The sequence below is a fragment of the Lissotriton helveticus genome, chromosome 3_2 (assembly GCF_964261635.1).
Source record: "Lissotriton helveticus chromosome 3_2, aLisHel1.1, whole genome shotgun sequence".
NCBI classification, from domain to species: Eukaryota; Metazoa; Chordata; class Amphibia; order Caudata; family Salamandridae; genus Lissotriton; species Lissotriton helveticus.
In genome coordinates, this window is record NC_136062.1 from 430,920,493 (window position 1) to 430,928,558 (window position 8,066).

Sequence of the window (8,066 nt, forward strand, 5' to 3'; positions counted from 1 at the left end):
GTAGAATGCAGTCTGGCATCGCTGAATGGGACAAACGTCGGGACTGTTTCTGTTTCTGAGTCTCCTAGTCCTTCCCTCACCCACTGATCATAGGGGAGGGGCAGAGGCACACGCCTTCAGTGCGATGAATGCCCCCAATTCTTCCAACCTTCTACTTTCACGGGTGCGGGTGGCTAGTAACACCTGACGGGGTTGTGTCCAGCGGGGCTCGAGGATCTTAGTCCGTTGAACATTCCAGATCAGGATCCAGTCACCAGGTTGGATAAAGTGTCCTGGGCCCTCGCTTTTGTCAGGTATCGCCTGATGCACCTGGTGATAAAGAGCACGAAAGGTATTAGTTAGACTGTAGAGATAATCAGTTAATACAGGGTATTCAATGTCAGACAGTTTCTTAGTCCGCGGGACACCCCATACATTGGCATACATTGGGAGGCCTTCCGAACACAATTTCATGGGGAGATAGCTCTATCCTGGCCGTTGTTCTTGTGGACAGTAGGGCTAAGGGCAGAGCAACAACCGTGACACCTGTCTCGGCTACTATTTTGGCCATTTTAGTTTTTAGGATGCCATTGTACACCTCCACTAAACCTGCTGACTGCTGGTGGTTAGCTGCATGAAATTTTTGTTTTATACTCAATGCTGTGCAAACATATTCCATAATTTGAGCCGTAAAGTGTGTCCCGTTGTCACTCCAGACCGAGCGGGGCAAACCGTATCGTGGGAGGTACTCCTTTAATAGCACTTTGGCAGTGGTGATAGTGGTGCAATCTTTGACGGAGTAGGCCTCCACCCAGCGGCTGAAGATACAGACTACTACCAGGACATATTTCAAATTGTTACATCTGTCCATCTGGATGTAATCCATTTGGAGGACTTCAAAAGGGAAGGTAGGAGGAGAGAATCCTCCCTTAGGAGTAACTGTGCCTTTTCCTGGGTTATACATTAGGCAAATCATGCATGTTCTAACCAGCTTGTCAGCATATGCTGGTATCTTAGAGTTGTACCATGTAGGTTCCAACAGTTTACATATCCCTTTTGCACTGATGTGAGCAGGAGGACCATGGGCCATCGTAACTACTGGTAGCACGTGACTGTCAGGTAACATCCATTGTCTTTCCATAGTCGTACGGACCCAGCAACTATCAATTCCCTCATTTGCTAATTGCTCCTTCCACACCCTTAGTTCCTCAGGAGTAGTATGGGACTGAATATCAATCACACTCTGTACTGTGTTTTCAATCATGCCCTTGTCTGCCACCCACCTAGCGGGACCTCTTACATACATTCCTTCCCTTTTCCGAAGAGCTGTTTGTCTGGCCGTCTGGTCAGCCAGGGCATCACCTTTCCCAACATCATCTGTCACTTTCTTATGGGCTTTACATTTTATAATGGCCACCTTTCTGGGGAGTGTTAGGGAGTCTTACAATCGGTGAAATAGGGGGCCATGTTGAATCTTGGTCCCATGGGAAGTAAGAAAATTCCTTTCTTTCCATAACCTCCCGAAGTTGTGGGCGACCCTGAAGGAATATTGGCTGTCAGTATAAGTATTTAGCGTCATCCCTTTGCTTAACTCACAAGCTCTAGTGAGGGCCACTAATTCTGCTGCTTGAGCAGAGCACTGCAGAATCTGAGCTGTTTCTACTACTCGCCTTAATTTCGTGAGGGCATAGGCGGCTGACGTGTTACCATCTGACCCTCTGAGACATGATCCGTCCACATACAGTGTACCTTCTGGTTCTGCTATCGGGGTATCCTGTAAGTCAACCCGCCACTTCGTCTCTTCCTCTGTCCTTAATATTCAGTCATGTGGGTCTAGGCGTGTATCTTGAGTATCCAGTGGGAGTAATGTGGCGTGGTTTAGTACAGTGCATCTTTTGATGTTAATGTGGCTGGCAAAGAGTGTCAGTTCATATCCTGTGAGTCGTGCGCTAGTGAGGTACTGTGTCTTTGTGATATTTTGGAGGGTATCTACAGAATGGGGGACCATCAGAGTCAAGGGGGAGTTCATGACGATCTCTGCACTCTGACGGACCGTGAGGGCGGCCACAGCGGTCGCCTGTAGGCATCCTGGGAGAGCCCTTGCAACAGGATCTAAGGTGGATGAAAAATAGGCACATGGCCGATGGTGACCTCCAAACATCTGGGTCAAGACAGCGCATGCACAGCCGCCTGTCTCATGTACAAAAAGAAAAATGTTTTGTTATAAATAGGTCACCTTCTCTTGACAAAACTGAAGCTTTTTCAAAGAGACTTTGTGATTATGGAGGGCAAGGTGGCGTAACAAACAGAGAGTAGCTTCTTTACATGCTGGAGCAGAATTTGCAGCAATTAGGAGGTCATCTACATATTGTAATAGTGTGGAATTATCAGGGAGTTCCAAGGAATCTAGTTGACTTTTTAGGGTTTGACTATAGATACTGGGGCTCTCGGTGAAATCTTGAGGGGCGCGGCAGAATCTAAAGCTCCGCCCACCAAAGGAGAAACCAAAAAAATGTCTGCAGTCAGGATGTATAGGAATGCTGAAAAAAGCCTTCTTCAGGTCTATGACAGAAGTGCGTGGCGTCAGAAAGGGACCATCCTTAAGAGGGCTGCAATGTCGGGGACAACAGGATATTGGGAGATTGTTTTTTTGTTAAGGGCTCTCAGGTCAACCACAAATCTGTATATTTTAGGGGAGAGAGCATCTCCATTGGTCTTTTTAAGAACGGGAAAAATGGGATTGTTAAAGATATTGCCACGTGTCTCCTCCACTACGCCTTGTCCATTAATTCAGATATTATTGTTAAAAGGGCCATTTCTCCTTCCGCGGGCAGTCGATACTGCCGGAGGCGGGGGAAAGGTGCACCTGGCTGGATGCGTACCACATGAGGGGATATGTTGAGACACCCTACGTCAGTGTCTGATGATGCCCAGAGGGTGGAAGGTAAAGACTGAAACTCTGGTGGGAGGGGACCTGATAGATACATATAGGAAGCTGCGGTGGGGAAAATTGTTAGGGATACACCTTCGGGACTACATGATATGGTCGCATACAGAGCTTTCAGTAAATCCATGCCTAACAACTTTTCACTGCAACCTGTAGTAAGGACCAAGGGAGCGTCAAAATGTGCAGGGCCAATATCGAGAGGAAGGGGCTGGTCACAGGTATTCCTGCAAAACCCACGGAGACATTCATATTACCAGAAAGTGGTGCCTCCAGGACTGACAGACGTGCTATAGAAGACCTGGTGACCCCAGTATCTAAAAGAAAATTCTGAATGTCCCCACAACTGACATTTGAACATACGGGCCCCTTTGATCCACTGGAATTTGCACTCTGGTAATACCCCTTTCCTGGCTGTCCTATGCTTGGTAGGACCCTGTCTCATCAACTTCATCATAATCATCATTGTAATAAATGTGGGTTGCTTCGTACCCATCAGACCTATTGGCCGGGTGCTGCCGGATGGGAGCGTCATCCCTGGACATGCATTCTTTGTCCTGTGGATGGGGCGGGCCATGGTCCCTAGTCGGCCTCCCCTCCCTGGGAGCGCGAGGCCGAGTCTTTACTTATCGGATGTTTTCAGCTAACACAGGACACTCATCTATCCAATGGCCGTACCTCTTACAATAAGCACACTGATCTGTTTGGAGGGCTCCTGTACGTTGAGGGCTGGAGGGGGTAGACTGGCGAGCCCTTGGAGGGGGTTGGGGTTGAGGTCTGAAATTCCCGCGGACATCGGGACCTCAGGGAGGGTAAGCCTGCTGCAGAAGTGTCTTAGTCACTCATTCTATTTTCACTCGATTCTCATTCTATATTCCCAATCGTGCCCTGCGATCGGCCAACCAATGCCAATTGATCGTTCCCAAATATAGATAGCTCGACTGGGAGGCCAATCTATTTCAGTTAAGGCAGCTTACGCTTGGAATGCCCTCCCCCTATACCTTAGAGCTTCTTCAACCATTACTGTTTTTAAGAAAGATCTTAAGACCCACCTTTTTAACGCCCCACTATAACAGACTAGCTCCAGATCTATCACTCATGATGTTAAACTACTCACCGCGCCAGGATACCCCGTGGTAATAGAGCGCGCTATAAAAGTTTTAATAATAATAGTCTTAAGATCCCAAAACTTCTTGCTTTCCTTGTCTCTATCTTCATTCTCCCTATTCTCGTGATATTGTGCCATAGACAAGATACCAGTCATAGTTTGGGCAGACCACGCACTTTCAACTTTCTTAAGCCTCGCGGAGATCTCAGGAAGCAAGTTGCTGACAAACTTATCGACAAATACTGGGCCAGAACCTGGGGTCCGGGATCCAAACCACTATGTCCCTTGTATTCTGTCTTAAAATGAGTAAAGAAGTCAGCCACATTCTCATCTTTTCGTTGCCTACAGGTGTTTATTTTATCCCAGTTAATGACAGTTTCCAGCAAAAGAAAGTGTTTTCATAATTTTTTTACCGGGCAAAGTCAGGATGGCAGCTTCTGGTTAAGTCCCTCCTACCCTTGCTTCTTCCATAGCCTCTAGGTCAGCACATTTACCTCCCAACGGTACTTCATGGTCAGTATGTAGAATTTTGTCCCAAATTTCAGTGGGGACAACTGTACCGAAAAGTACATCTATATCCTCAAGAACGAGAGTACCTGCAGATATAATCTGACCTAATTCTCTGTAAAAGGCAGCCGGATTCTTCCGGGGATCTGGTAATTTTCCTTTTAACTGCATTACTTCTGACCTTTTCCAAGGAACAGGAACCCAAAGCCTGCACCAGTGTGCCTCAACAGCCCCTTGGCCATTATTTTGGGCATCGGTAAGTGCGTTAACAAAGACAGGGGCCGCCTCTCTCATTGGCATAGCTGTTTCTAGAGGGGTGTTGGTAAAAGCGGTCATATCACGGTAAGCCATTAGGGCATACATAGGGCCAAACATCCCCTCTCCCTGAACATCGCCTCTTTTTATTTGTGACCTAAGGTCCATTAATCCGGTGGGTATCTGCATAAGCGCATTCTCAAATGTTTGCATGACCAGGGTACACATGTATTCAGCCCAGGTGGTCTGTTCCATAATCGTCCACTGGGAAAAGGTGGACCATATTTCTTTAAAGGCATAAATATTCCCGTTATTTATCCAACAATCACACTGTTCAATCAATCAATCAATCATGCCATTTGTATAGCGCACTACTCACCCGGGAGGGTCTCAAGGCGCTTGGGGGGAGGGGTAAGCTACTGCTCGAACAGCCAGGTCTTGAGTTGTTTCCTGAAGGCGAGATGGTCCTGGGTCAGCCGAAGGTGGATGGGGAGGGAGTTCCAAGTCTTGGCAGCCAGGTAAGAGAAGGATCTTCCTCCGGCGGTGGCTCTTCGGATGCGTGGTATGGCTGCGAGGGCAAGGCTGGTGGACCGTAGCTGGCGGGTGGGCATGTAGAAGGTCAGGCGGTCGTTGAGGTACTTGGGGCCCAGGTCGTGGAGAGACTTGTGTGCGAGGGTGAGGAGCCGGAACGTGATCCTCTTGTCGACGGGGAGCCAGTGCAGGTTCCTCAGGTGGCTGGAGATGTGGCTGCGTCGGGGAACATCCAGGGTGAGTCGGGCGGAGGCGTTCTGGATGCGCTGGAGTCTTTTCTGTAGCTTGGCTGTGGTTCCGGCGTAGAGGGCGTTTCCGTAGTCCAGTCGGCTGGTGATGAGTGCCTGGGTGACAGTCTTCCTGGTCTCGGTCGGGATCCAGCGAAAGATCTTGCGAAGCAAACGCAGGGTGTTTAAGCACGATGAGGAGACGGCGTTGACTTGTCTGGTCATCGAGAGGGAGGGGTCCAGGATGAAGCCCAGGTTGTGTGCGTGGTCGGTTGGCTTGGGTGCGGTGCCCAGGGCTGGGGGCCACCAGGAGTCGTCCCAGGCGGAGGGCAAAGATCCCAGGATGAGGACTTCCGTCTTGTCCGAGTTCAGTTTCAGGCAGCTGTCCTTCATCCACTCGGCGACGTCTTTCATCCCTTCGTGTAGGCAGGCTCTGGCGGTGTCGTAGTCTCTGGTGAGGGAGAGGATCAGCTAGGTGTCGTCAGCGTAAGAGATGATGTTGAGGTTGTGCTGGCGTGCGATGGCTGCGAGAGGTTTCATGTAGATGTTGAAGAGGGTGGGGCTGAGTGAAGATCCTTGCGGGACGCCGCAGATGACTTCGGTGGCCTCGGAGCGAAACGGGGGGAGGCGGACTCTTTGTGTTCTTCCGGCGAGGAACGAGATGATCCACTCCAGTGCCTTCTCTTGGATACCGATGTTGCTGAGGCGCTGGACTAGGGTGCGGTGGCAGACCGTGTCGAACGCAGCGGAGAGGTCCAGGAGGATGAGGGCCACTGTTTCCCCCTTGTCGAGCAGGGTCCGGATGTCATCGGTGGCTGCGATGAGGGCGGTCTCGGTGCTGTGGTTGGCTCTGAAGCCGGACTGCGAGGGGTCGAGGGATCCGTTTGTCTCGAGGAAGGTGGTCAGCTGTCTGTTGACGATCTTCTCGATGACTTTAGCAGGGAAAGGGAGGATCGAGATGGTGCGGAAGTTTTTGAGATCGGTGGGGTCCGCTGTAGGTTTCTTCAGGAGGGCGCTGATCTCGGCGTGCTTCCAGCTCTCCGGGAAGGTGGCGGTATTGAAGGAGGCGTTGATGATGTTCCGGAGTTGGGGTGCGATGGTGGAGTCGGCCTTGTTGAAGACGTGGTGTGGGCAGGGGTCGGTCGGTGAGTGGATGGTGTTCATCGTGCGGGCTGTGTCTTTGGTGGTCACCGTGGTCCAGGTGCGAAGGGTGGCGGTGGGGGGCGTTGGTTCGACGGTTGGGTGCGTGGGTGGGGCGCCGAAGCTGTTGTGGATGTCGGCGATCTTGCGGTCGAAGAACGAGGCGAGGGAGTCGCAGAGGTCTTGTGACGGAGTGATGTCGTTGGTGCCGGTGCTGGGGTTGGAGAACTCCTTGACGATAGTGAAGAGCTCTTTGCTGTCGTGGGCGTTGTTGTCCAGTCGTTCCTTCAGGGATTTCTTCTTGGTGGTGCGGATGAGCTGGTGGTGCTTTCGGGTAGCGTTTTTGAGGGCGGTCATGTTGTCGGTGGTCCGGTCGAGGAGCCAGGCTTTCTCGAGGGTGCGGCAGGTCTTCTTGGAGTCCTTGAGGTCCTCTGTGAACCAGGATGCCTTCTTGCTTCTGGGCCTGCTGGGAGGGTTCTTTAGTGGCGCGAGGTCGTCGGCGCAGGCGGTCAGCCACTGTGTGAAGTTGCGGGCTGCTTCATTGGAGTCCGTTGTGTTGGCGGGTGGGCTCTGGCTGAGGGAGGTGGTGAGCTGATCTGCGGTGATCTTGCTCCAATTCCTGTGAGGTACCTGTTGCGGGTGGTGGTGGGTCGTGGATCTTTTGAAGCTGAAGTGGACGCAGCTGTGGTCGGTCCAGTGGAGTCCGGTGACATGGCTGAAGGTGATGTACTTGCTGGAAGAGAAGACGGGATCAAGCGTGTGGCCGGCCAGTTGCTTGAGTCCGAGGTTGGCGAGGTTTTCCAGCAGGGCGATGGTGTTGCGGTCCTTGTTGTTCTCCAGGTGGAAGTTGAGGTCCCCGAGGAGGATGTAGTCAGTGGAGGGGAGGGCGTGCGGGCTGATGAAGTCTGTGATGTCTTCGCTGAATTGTGTGCGTGGTCCCGGGGGTCTGTAGACGAGGGTGCCTCTGAGGGTCGTCTTAGGGTCGGTGTGAATCTGGAAGTGGAGATGTTCGGCTGCGGCGAAGGAGTCGTTGGCGTCGGTTGTGATGCGGATGGTGTTCCTGTGGACGATGGCGATGCCACCTCCGGTCTGGTTGATGCGGTCCCTCCTGATGATCTTGTACCCGTCCGGGATGGCGATGTCGGGTGCAGAGGAGGCGTTCATCCAGGTTTCCGTGAGGAAGGCGACGTCCGGTGATGTAGCGTCGAGGAGGTTCCAGAGTACCACGGCGTGTCTGTGGACGGAGCGGGTGTCGATCAGGATGCACTTGAGGTGATTGCTGCTGGTGTTTGTCTTGGCGGGTGCGGGGCAGGTTCGGAGGCAGGTGAACTTGCAGGTGCAGCAGGTGAAGGGTCCGTGGGTGCGTCTAGGGGTG